Below are 12,683 nucleotides of genomic sequence, written 5' to 3'. Positions count from 1 at the left end.
CTACATATTTTCGTTTTTCTTTTTGTACATATAACTAAAATGCTTATGGTGAAAGAAAAAGAAAAGTTACAGCTGATTAATCTGTCAATTTTTTTATAAGTAGGACTGTATGAGCAAAGAGCATCAAAGAATTGTTCGACTCAAAAAGCTCGTCATCGCTTATCTAATTCAAAAAGTACGTCCGTAAACTTTTATATATACATGTGTCTAAATGAAAAAAGGGGGTGGGAGAGAGGACACCATTTTTATTTTCTTTTTCTGTAAATTGCTCATAATCCTTGTGTTTTATTTGTTTAACAAATTGGTTTATGTAAACTGATGGGGACAACGACCCTTAGCCTTAAATGGTAGAGAAGCATCCATCTTGGCAAAGTGAAGTAATTGCACGGTTACCTCCTTCACATGGATTGGCTTTTAATTTTTGCCCTTCAAATGGGCTGTTCTTTAAAAAAAATTTCTTTGAAAATCGAATTCATGCCTCGAATAACTTATGAATATTATGATGCGTAATTTATATCCTCTCTAGACATAAGTTCGATTTTAAAGACCAACACCGAACAGGGACAAAAGTGCAAATGACTCCAAAATAGTATGAACACGTGCGACCATCCATGGTCCTCCACTACCACCAATTGTGGGCTCCACTTATGGGCCATCACGTGATAGGAGTTGACTCTTTTGTTTTGTGTTACGTGTAAGTGATACGAGTAAAATTTCAGTTGCCTCTTCGTTTAGGGAACAAGCAGTTGCAGTTGTAAGTATTATATAAAATAAGAAAGAAAACAAATATCTACATATATATTGGATTTACTTGGTGCAAGAAAAACGGCTCCGGAACCAAAATGACCCAAAAAAAAATATATTTTGAACTAAAATATCCTAACAAAAATAAAGTTATCAAACTATCTTTAAAGCCTTTAATTTCGCTAAATGTGTCCGTCTTTTCTTTTTTTTTTAGTTTTGGTTAACCCTTCTTCCATTACACTTTTTAACGTCTTTGACCATGTAGATTAATCATGCTTGACCCCGAAACTTCAATATTTTATATAGAACCCTACTTATTTTTGTGCAATTAATAAAGTAGGATCAATACATCAAAGATACACAAAAGTTCGGATGGCCGTTTTAGTGGTTGAAAAGTCTTTCAACGCCATTTTCGTTTGAAGGCTCGGTGTCATTAGCTTGAAGTTCTTTACGAATACTTAAACTTGTTCATTAATAATTAATCACAAGTTAGTCAAAATGACGGCATTCATACAAAAAAAAAATAATTAATTAAATTGCATCATTCATAACCTTGAGTAGATGAAAATACTTAAACTTGTTCATTAATAAGAAACCCAAACTTTTTAAAATACAATCATCAAAGTAAAAAAAAACTTAAAAAACATTCATCAATTAATGCCCTTGATTTGATCTTCCGCCACCACCGCGAGATGTGCCACCACCACTAGATCTACCACCACGAAAGTTTCCTCCACCACGAGAGGTACTTCCACCACGAGATGTAGTTTGACCACTATGCCGTAAGGGACACTTGCGCTTATCATGACCAACATAATTGCAAAATGAGCATTTTCGAGTGTATCTCCCCGGTGGAACATCCATTTCATTATGAATACGCGAACATGCATTCTTTCTGAATTTACGGATAAATGTTTTATTTGCAACCATTGAAAATGGATCCGGTGGCCAATAACTCTCACTACCTGTTATACCTCGCATTTTGTATGTATTCGGAAAAATTAAAAATGATTCGGAATGGTAGGAATTAAGGTTCTAATTGGATTCTACTTAGTATGCATGGGATGTTTAAGGAAATATTGACGCGGAAATATTAAGGAAGATTAAGGACATTGTAATGTATTGATTTTGTTTGGTTCATAAGTTGGTTATGGAAAATGTAGATGTGGAAATATCGGAAAAGACTAAGGGCAAAATTGGAATTTTGGAAAATGGTTTCATGAATTATCAAAAATATGGAGCAAATAAAATTGGGCTTGGAAAATTAGCAACATAAAATGAATGAAAATTTTGGCCCAACCCAAGGTGGTGGCTAGGCCATGGCTTGGAGAAAAATTAAATCTTGAGCCATGTGCATGGTCATGTGACAAGTTAATTATATAAAGGAGCAAAGACTCTTTAATTCTCTAGAATTTTCAAGACAAGAGAAAGAAGGAGAAAAACAAGAACAAGAGGAGCAAAAATTAGAAGGCCATTCGGCCATGACTCTCCAAAATTCCCCTTCAAAAATTTTGATCCAAAAATTATTGTCTTGTGGTTTTCCTACTAAATTAAGTGTCCTCTACAACCTAGTGTGGTTGGTTTGGAAGGAAGAGGACTTGTTTCTTCAAATGGACAACTTACTCAAGTGAAGAAGATTGGAGAAGAAGGTAAGAATTCATCCCTTCTAATTATGTTTTGAAGGTTTGTTTGTGTTGTAATATATGAAAATGAGTAGAATAGATAGAAATATGGAAGTTTGCATGGCGAAAGTGCATGTGTGCATGTGGCCGAATATATGTAATGTTGTGTAGTTAGGATGGGTTGAATTTTATGTTGAATTTTAGTTGTGGTTATGATGGAATTTATATTGGAAATGAAAGTTGGATGAAGTTGGTGGAATATGGAAATGCATGGTATAGGCATGTGTGGTACATGGAAGTTGGGGTGGAAATGAATTAAGTTTGTTTAATATGTTAGTTGTGTTGTGGCGATCCATGCAATGCAAATGAAGGTAAAATGATGAAAGTTAGCATTGAAATGGAATGTAGAAGCTTATGTCGTCTTAGTATGATTTTATGTTCTTATGATAATTAAGTTGTTAGGGTGTGAATTATGATGATTGTTGATGAACTTGGAAGATGGAAATATGTTATGAATATGTATGTTGAAGATTAGAAGATTTGGATAAATTATGACTTTGGTGGAAAGTTGTGTATTTTGTGTAATTTGTGTATATATTGCAAAAATGGTATGAAATGTTCCCAAATGGCATTGTAACGATTCTAGTTAGTAATGAATGTGAATATGATGGTATTGATTTGGACATGTGAAGTTGGAATGGAAGTTATTGCATTGTGTTGGAAAGTTGATTAGTTGTATCATATTGTGTTTTGTTGTGGTTGTTGATGTTGTTGTTGGGTTGTTGTTGATTGTTTTGAAATTGGTTTAATTCTCGGGGTGTCGTATTTATAGGGGAGGTGCGCCGGAATTTTTATGGACAAGTATTGGTCAAGAATAGAATTCCTAAGTCTCATGAATAGTAATTGGTCAAAGTGACCATTTGCGGATTTTTGACGAAACGGGATTGAAGTTTTGGCAAGTGCAAAGGACAAGAAAGGTATGTAAAGCTTTTCATTTCCTTTTCATGGCACGACTTAGGTGTGTTAGCTTCGGATTTGGCCCTTGGAGTCGCTCCTATCTCTCGGAATCTACATCTAAAATTGAGCCTTTTTCATTCAACGGAATTGAACTTAATTAGGTCACATTTGACTAGATTGATTTTAGACATCTAGAATTTGTACAAATCTAATCCGATCACTCTAAAACACTTACTAATGATATTATGAAGTTCAACGAACGTGATTTAAGTACGCCACCTCATTTGACCGAGGTGGGCCCACTATTTCCGATTTTACCCTTCTGTGTCTATGACTTGTCTTCGAGCGGCTTTAAAGGAAACGTTTTAACTACTCCTCTATTTATTACTTAAAAATCGTTTTAAATATTCCGTTAAGTCCTATATGTGTTCGATTTCACGAATCCGAACGTTACCGACATAACCTACCGTGATGTCCGAAAGGTACGTACTATGCTTCCGTCCGATTTCATCACTTTGATTTGTCATTCGCTATGCCTCATTGAGTCTCTCTGAAATATATATGTTATTTTTATTGCATTAGTTTCTCACTACTCCACTCGTGGATGCCTCGATATTTCCCACACCGAGCCCGGCCGGGCCGATATGTTCTCAAGCGTATGTCTCGCATTGTTCGCGCGCGCCCGGTGAGGGGGCGGTATATACGTGCGTACGGGTTGTGGTGTATGATGTGCCATGTACGCTTATGCCGACATCTGCCGATTATGTTCGATATGGCCATTTGGTATGTTATGATTTGTTTCGGAGATATTCCCACTGCGAAGTATGATGTGTTTTGGCGCCGGAGACGGGCGCCTATGTTGTTCACCGAGTCCCCATACGGGGCCGGCTTTAGCATATATTTTATCGTACGCATTACTTATGATTTCGATACGCATTTTTGATTACTTATGCATCTCGGTTGCTTTCCGCACATCCCGTTCGATTTTAATTTTATTTATTACATTCTCTCGCTTTACATATTCGGTACATTTTCCGTACATCGACCCCTTTCTTCGGGGTCGTTTCGTCTTGCAACTTTGACGGACATCCGATTTCTTTGATTCGCCGCCTAGGTTGTTTGCTCACCGGTTGAAGTGCTCCTTTGTCCGGGCCCGTATTTTGGTATAAAATTTTTATTTGCATTTGTGCATATTCATTACGGGGATACGACGGGCCCCGTCCCGTCATATGATTATGTTTGGTTACGTAGCCGTCCGTAGACACGTGGTGTGGGTTCTCGTATATGTTTCGTGAGATTTGCGTACGTTTAGAGTTTATCTATGTTTTGTGACATCCGCCTTATCCGCCTTCGTGCGGCATGCCCACTTGTCCTTGTTAAATTAATATTTCTCGCTTATTTGTAATATTTTGCTAATTTAGGTTAAGGTACGTATGAAAAACTAGGGCACGTGTCGCGGCCTACGGAGTTGGGTCGTGACACTACCAAGTGGGTAGAACCTTCCAGCATACGTTCTTGCATAATTTTCAACTGTATATTCCTCGGCCATGTATCGGGAGGCGCTCTTTCCCATTGCGATAAAACACTTGAAGGCATGAGAACATGACATGTGATATGATTGCCACTTGCCGCATGCTCATGTTCTCGGAATCTCACAAATTGTGTGGACGTTACCTCCTTTACCTTGGTGCACACTTGTTGTGAGTTCAAATATGTGCTCTGCAGAGTTGTACTCCATCCGTCATGTTTACGAGCCTTATATTTGTGGTACTCGAAAGTTTTGACGGTTTTGGCATCCATCTTAGACCTCTTTGCGTACGTGTTTTGGCCTCTTTTGATCTATTGACGAACCGCTCCACAACTCGCTTAAATGTCATTCTCACCATTGCGGTGACGGGTAGTCCCCGTGCGATTTCAACAAGCCATTGAATGACTCGAGTTGTTTGTTGTCGGCATACCCCATCGCTTACCTTCATCACGGTTTAATGTCCATTTGTCTTTCTCAATTGCATTCAACCAGTGGAAGGCTTCCTCATTCGCCCGCCTAATAATGTCCATCTGCAGGTTAAACTTCTTCTCTTGATGCTCTGTTGCATCCACCCACATCCAATTGCAAAGTGCTGGGGTTCGATATGCCTTTTGGAAGTTTGCCTTCAAATGCCTTAAACAATAACGATGGTAGGCAAAGGGTGGCCACCCCCGCAAATTGAACATATTGTGCAATATGCCGGCATTTTAACGATATCACACATATTCCCATGCGATCCTTAATAACGTGTTGCCTTAAGTAGTCCAAAAACATACCCCACATATGCTCTCATTAGCCGTATTGCAAAAGCTAGAGGAATATAGCTCCATTTGCATCCATTCCAACCGCTATTAGCACTTTATGTCATACTTCCGTACACACGTGTTCCATTTATTGATATTACGAACAATGAGCAAAACCATCAATGCATAGTTTGGATGTCCAAAACACAAAATTAAAAATATTACCGGCACACACCGATTCGATTTGAGCTTCCATTCAACAACGGTGATGCCATGATTGAAGTGTTGTAGAGCCGCCCGTGTATCTCGGAACTTCTTGAAAGAGCCTCCCAATTGCCGTAGACTATCTCATGTGCACGCCTACGCCCAAGATACGCTTTCCTCCTAGTAACAGTTTTGCTATATACTTTCAAGACGGTACGTAATACAATCTTTAATAGGGAACCTAAAAAAGTTGAAATACCAGCATATAATAACGAGTAACAATATATTAACACCAAAAATAAAATAAACTTAGGCGAAGGGGATACCTTGGGTTTTTTCCAATGTCGTCAACTAATACGCGCGCAATCAAATTAGTATCTAGATTGCAATGATCATCTGGGAGGTCACCCATATCACAAGTGTGCTTTGTGTAGAACTTTGAAATAGTCCACATCTTTTCAAACAGCTTCCTTACCACGAGCATCCATTCGCCCTTGATATTTTCGCTTGCGGACCAATCGCCAAAGTTTTCGTGTGGAATCGTCAACTTTAAACTCCTCATCCCCTGGATGCAATAAATCTTAACGATACTCTTTGCAATGATTTTTTCAAGTGAAAATCATGCCTTTTTCAATATGAGCCTTTTGTTTTAAAAGATCCACTGGCTCTTTTCACAAACTTCGCCGAATATGATCATCATCCCTAGTAAAGACAAAGGCATTGGGCGATCTTGAAGATGATCAAGATAGGGGATCTCATTGGAATGCCACTGAATCGGGGTCGACTCTTGCTGTTGAAATTGACTTTGCGGCTAAACCGGAGTCGACTCTTGCTGTTCAAATGGTTGCTGTGAATTCAGTTCCTCTAGTGTGTCTTGGGATTTTTCATCATGTCTTGCAACAGTTCTACTTAATATTGAGGATTAGTTCCAACCTCAATCTCATAGTCACTTTGCTCACCGTCACTTTCCTCCGCATTAGGTATTTCCTCACTGTCGCTGGATGATGTCACTATATAATTCGGATAATCCGGACCATCCATAGCAGGCCTTTGCCTATAATTTGGTGCAACTACCACATTCTTCCTACATAAGAAATTAGAGTATTTTAACTACTACACATCAAATAACACTATTGATGTTAAAAAAATAGACGTACCGATAGTAATCAACTGCACCGAAACTTGAGGAAGGACCATCGCCTTGAGTTGTTGGATAGGCTAAGGATGTTCCAACCTGATTCATCTATCCCGATTGAGGAGACCGTCCGATATGATCCATATCAGGTGTATAACCCCTAAATAATATAATCGACATCATTAGTAGCATTCAAGTGCCACTACACATAATAATAATAATAATAATAATAATAATAATAATAATAATAATAATAATAATAATAATAATAATAATAATAATAATAATAATAATAATAATAATAATAATAATAATAATAATAATATTGTAAAAAATGAATATTTACCATCGCCCATCAAATTGCCGACTTAAACTATCCGAGGCATTTGGCTAGTCAAAATGCTTTCATAAGTACTCATATCGGGGTAATTGTGTTGATAAGTAGGTTCCGCTTGAGTGACTTCGGCCTGAATTATAGACGGGGCTTCCCGACGAGGTCTATTTCGGGCTTCCCGAGGAGCCCTAACCATGAATTCAAGTCGATTAATGGGGACCTTTTCTTTATACATTTCAAGAACGTTTAAAGTTATGCATTGCCTATAATCATAAGGCGCCTTCAAATAATCAGTCAAAGAACCATCGTCTTGAATGTTCCACTGTCCATAACTAGTTATACCTTGCGGCGTAAATAACATTGGATATTTTCCAATTATATTTAGATCAAAATCACTTCTACTAATTTATAGTCTATTATACAAGGCTTGGAGTAGTTTTGAGAATTTTAAGTCAAGTGAAAACTTAACATGGTATTTTGGGGGAGAATCATAGCGCAAATTATTTTCCTCAAATATAATTTGTCCGTCCCAGAATAAAGAAACTCTAATTTTTGGAACATCTGCCATATTTTGAATAATTTAGGAGGAATACAAAATGCAAAAACTGGATGAAACTTAGAATTTGTGTTAAAAATTGGATGAAACTTAGAATTTTTTCCCTTATACGAACTCGGTGTTAATAAGATTTGAAGTTTGAATATAGAACCAATGCATGCATGCAATTAGTGTGTCTTACAGTGTTACGTCAAATCAAATTAAGTACGGAGTATTGCATAACGCATGAATTAACCGCGCTATGTCAGGTCTCGGCAGAATAACGCGGTAAAATAATGCGTTATTCTGTCACAACGCAGTAAAATACTGCGTTATGACAGTATAACGCAGTAATTTACTGCGTTATACGGTCATAACGTTGATAAATTTATGAGCGTTATAACGCGTCATAATTCAATTTTAAGTTTATATAACATCATTTTGCTATACCGCCGTCACCAATTTAGAGATATTGTCACATCACTTCGACAACACATTTGAACGTAAAAACGTCATAATTCGAATAAAACTTTAAGTGTTATATAACGTAAATTTGACGAATAGTTGTTACCAATCACACAAAATTGAGTTACTATGTATTTTTTTGACCAATTTAGAGATATTAGTTGTGTTATATCATTCACTCAAAAAACACATTTGAAGCAATGGTAGGACACCAGGAACTTGATGATGATGATTTTCATTACTCAAATAACCCTAACGACGATTCAATCGAGAATACAATAATAAAATGAGAGAGGAGTGAGATTGGCGAGTTAGGAGGGTTCTAAAGATCGAGCACAAGTTAGCGTCGTGGGACTTAAACGCCCAAAAAAACGTTTTATGTCAATGCCTCGCGGAACTCCACAAGAGTTTAAGCTCTTAATCGTTTTCGCGAAGAGAACAATCGGATGCAAATACGTTACCATAGGGTAGAATATGGTATACATGGTAGCACAAGATTTAGATCTAAGTGGGACTTCGGATCGTGAAATGTCCGATGAAGATTAATATTTTTCTTATAATAAGGTAAGTAGGTAGGGTCATAAAGACCCTCTTCCCCCCCCGAGGGTACTTGGGGGTTTGCAACTATATAAGTAGCCCTTTCTTTTGTTATTAGACTACACCATATTCAATGTCGAATAGTAGAAACTCAGTTTGGTCTTTACTCCTTCCAAAAGAACCAAATAGCAGTGATGATGAGAGTTCAAATCATAGCAGTTTTTTTAGCGATACCAGTGATTTCAAACTAAATGAGCTAAATCCCCACCTTCTTATAGAGCGTAATGATGATTTCTGCAGTGTGAAATATTCAGATCCGCGAGAATATTATTGCGGTTTACGCCGAGAATGGTCACATCGGCTTGTCGAATCAGAACGTCTTGTTCGTGACTTGGAAAATCTCAACGCTCCAATCCCAACAAGGTACTCAATAACCATGCCTCGAGTAGGTCCGAAACTTACGAGCTTGTCGTGCAAAGGATTAGAAAAGAAAACAACGGAATCTTTGCAAGACGATGTAGATTTTACATGTTAAAGTTGGCGAAGAACAAGCATCATCAACCAAGAGAGAACTAATCACATCAAAAGATGTGTCTTAAGAAACCACCAATATTTTTCTGAGGACGATATTGAGGACTTGTACTTTGATGATGATTAAGAATGTTGTGATTTTAGTTTTAAGTTTAATTTATGATGATGCTGTTATTTTGAAGAATATTAGTATGTTAAGTATTTTCATCTACTCAAGGTTATGAATGATGCAATTTAATTAAGTTTTTTTTTTTTTTTGTATGAATGTTGCCATTTTGACTAACTTTTGATTAATTATTAATGAACAAGTTTAAGTATTCGTAAAGAACTTCAAGCTAATGACACCGAGCCTTCAAACGAAAATGGCGTTCGAGCACTTTTCAATCACTAGAACGGCCATCTGAACTTTTTGTGTATCCTTGATGTATTGATCCTACCTATTAATCGCACAAAAATAAGTAGGGTTCTATATAAAATATTGAAGTTTCGGGTCCCGGCTATGATTAATCTATGGTCAAAGTACGTTAAAAAGTGTAATGGAAGAAGGGTAAACCAAAAGAGCCGAAAAAAAAAAAGACGGACACTATAGCGCAGTAAATTACTGCACTAAAGGTAGTTCGGTAACTTTTTTTTTGTTGGGTTATTTTGGTTCAAAATGTTTTTTTTTGGGATCATTTTGATTCCGGACTCAAGAAAAACTTATTCAACGCCCAATGTTTTTATTGAAGGAAGAGATATATAACTGTGTGTGTTGCATTAAGTTTTTCATTTAAGCCTGATTAATTAGTACATATAATCACTTCAATTCATCATTTTATTATAATAAATTAGTCTAATTTTGATGTAACATTGAGTGTAAGTAAGTTCTCTCTTTCAATTATGGGATTAACCATTAATTATGAAACCACCAAAATGGAGCTGCATTTTGAGTATAAGCGAGTGGACAGTTAGAGTATAAGTCATCGTTAATGATTTTATAAGGATACCTTCTTGTCTTTTTTTTGGTAAGTCATTTTGTTGGTACCGGCATTTTTTCCCTTTTTGTACATACCTAAATTGCTCAACTCGGTGAAAGGAAAAGAAAAGTTACTGCTGATTAATCTGTCAAGTTGGACAGTATGAGCAAAGAGAATCAAAGAATTGTTTGACTCAAAAAGCTCCAGTCATTGCTTATCTAATTCAAAAGGTACGTCCTTAAACTTTTATATATACGTGTCTAAATGAAAAGGGGCAAAAAGACACCATTTCTATTTTCTTTTTCTGTAAATTGCTCATAATCCTTGTGTTTTAAGCAAACCTACAGCAAATAAATACAGACAAATGTATATCAAATTGGGTTCGATATGTAACTGATAGAATTTGGGAAATAACGACCCTATAAGCCTCGAATGGTAGAGAAGCAAATCTTGGCAAAGTTTGTAATCCCGCATATCAATAAATCATCAAAAGCAAAAGAAGTTTGAGAAAGTCTACAGCAAATAAAGTGAATACAAATGGTTATATAAACATACACCTAGGACTCGTTTGGTTCGAGGAATTTGATGAAATAATCATGCTATAGAATTTGACGTTTTTTATCCAATTTTTTTATTTATATTTTGAAATAGTTGTTTAATTCGATTAATTTAAAAGTGTAAAATACTTATTATTTTTTATCAAATTTTGATTTGGAATTCAAATTATTAAATTAATTTTACATGTTTGAAACGAAACAAAGTAGAAATTAATTTTTTATTTAAACGAAGAAATGCTATTTTTTAATTTTTTGTAAATATTCTCGGTTAATCATTTTTACTTGTCATGTTATGGTTGTTTAAGGAAACGCGCTTAGAATTATAATTTGACTAATTTATCTTATTCATTATTTGATATTCATTTGATATTAATCTCTTTTTCACATTTATTAGAGTAAGAATAAAAATAAAAAAAGTAATTAAATTGTATGTTATTTTTTAAATATATATATTTTAAGTATATTTATTTTAGTAAACATAATAAATATAATAAAGCTCATCTACTTTTTAGAAGAGTTGGTATATAAAGGATTTTTTTTTACTCTTAAGTAAAAAAATAGGACCGAATACGGATAGCGATGTTACTTCATAAACCCGCATACGAATAAATAGTAAAGTAATACATATAATTTTTTTTATCAAAATTTGATTTGGATAATTCTAATTCAAATTATTATATTAATTTTATATGTTTAAGATGAAACCTATTTAAATCTTTTTTTTTTTTTAGTAAATATTTTTTGTTTAACTCATTTTACTTGTCATGTTGTTTTTTACATGTTTTTTTAGAAAGTCAATTAGAATTAGAATTTCATAATTTACCTTATTAATTATTTGTGACATTATCTCTTTTCACATTTATTAGAAAAAAGTAATTTTATTTAAAAAATAAATAATGCTTTTATATGATATCTTGTTTAATTGTTTGATTTTCTTATATCATTTTTTTTTTTAATATTAGTGCAATAATATATAGGGCTTTTTTTCCGAAATATTCAATAAAAAGATATTTTTAAATTTTTAGTAAATATTTTTCGTATAACTCATTTTACTATTCTTTATTATATTAGTGTTTGCTAAGAATACAAAGTAACTTTTTTTTATTAACTTCTTATATATATATATATATATTGCTTGATTTTTGTCATGTATGTATAACTTGTCTTGAACCAATATGATTTTTTTTTTTTAACATTGTTTATTTTTTTTTAATACTTTTTTTTTTAATATTGCTTGATGGAATTTTTTTTTAAAATGAGTTTGGATCTCAACTCCGGCTTTTTTAATATTTGGATTTTTTTTTTTAATTTATGTATTTTTTTTATTTTTTATAATTGAAATCCAGTTTGATAAATTGCGTCAACCGTTTATAATTGGTTAACGGATCACGAAGACACTCAAAGCATAATCTATTACGTTCTAATACAAATTAAATTGTGTGAATCACTTATTTAAAAATCAAGTTATCAATAAACAACATATTTATTTATTTATTTTAGGTCTGCAGTACTGTTATGTGATATTGAGAGATGTCGGTCCGCTTTGAGAAAACAAAAGAAATGTTATTGCTTTTGTGAACTCTTCTTGTGTTTTTCACAATCCTCTCTGCCTTTGCACTTTTCTCAATCTTAGGTAAAGTACTTACTGTCATTTTCATGAACATTATAGAGCAATTCCTTAACTTTGAAAAAAGGAAGAACCAAAAAGCTCCAAATATCATATGTATGAAATTATGTCATGCCCCATTTGCAAGGTGCACCTGTCCACTTCAACTAGTCCTTAGATAAAACCTGAGACAAAATAGAATCACTTATACTAACTAAAATAATAAGAT

Source organism: Lycium ferocissimum, chromosome 11 (genome assembly GCF_029784015.1).
Source record: "Lycium ferocissimum isolate CSIRO_LF1 chromosome 11, AGI_CSIRO_Lferr_CH_V1, whole genome shotgun sequence".
Classification (NCBI taxonomy): domain Eukaryota; kingdom Viridiplantae; phylum Streptophyta; class Magnoliopsida; order Solanales; family Solanaceae; genus Lycium; species Lycium ferocissimum.
The sequence above is the reverse complement of the archived record's forward strand: the minus strand, read 5'-3'. Positions refer to the sequence as shown.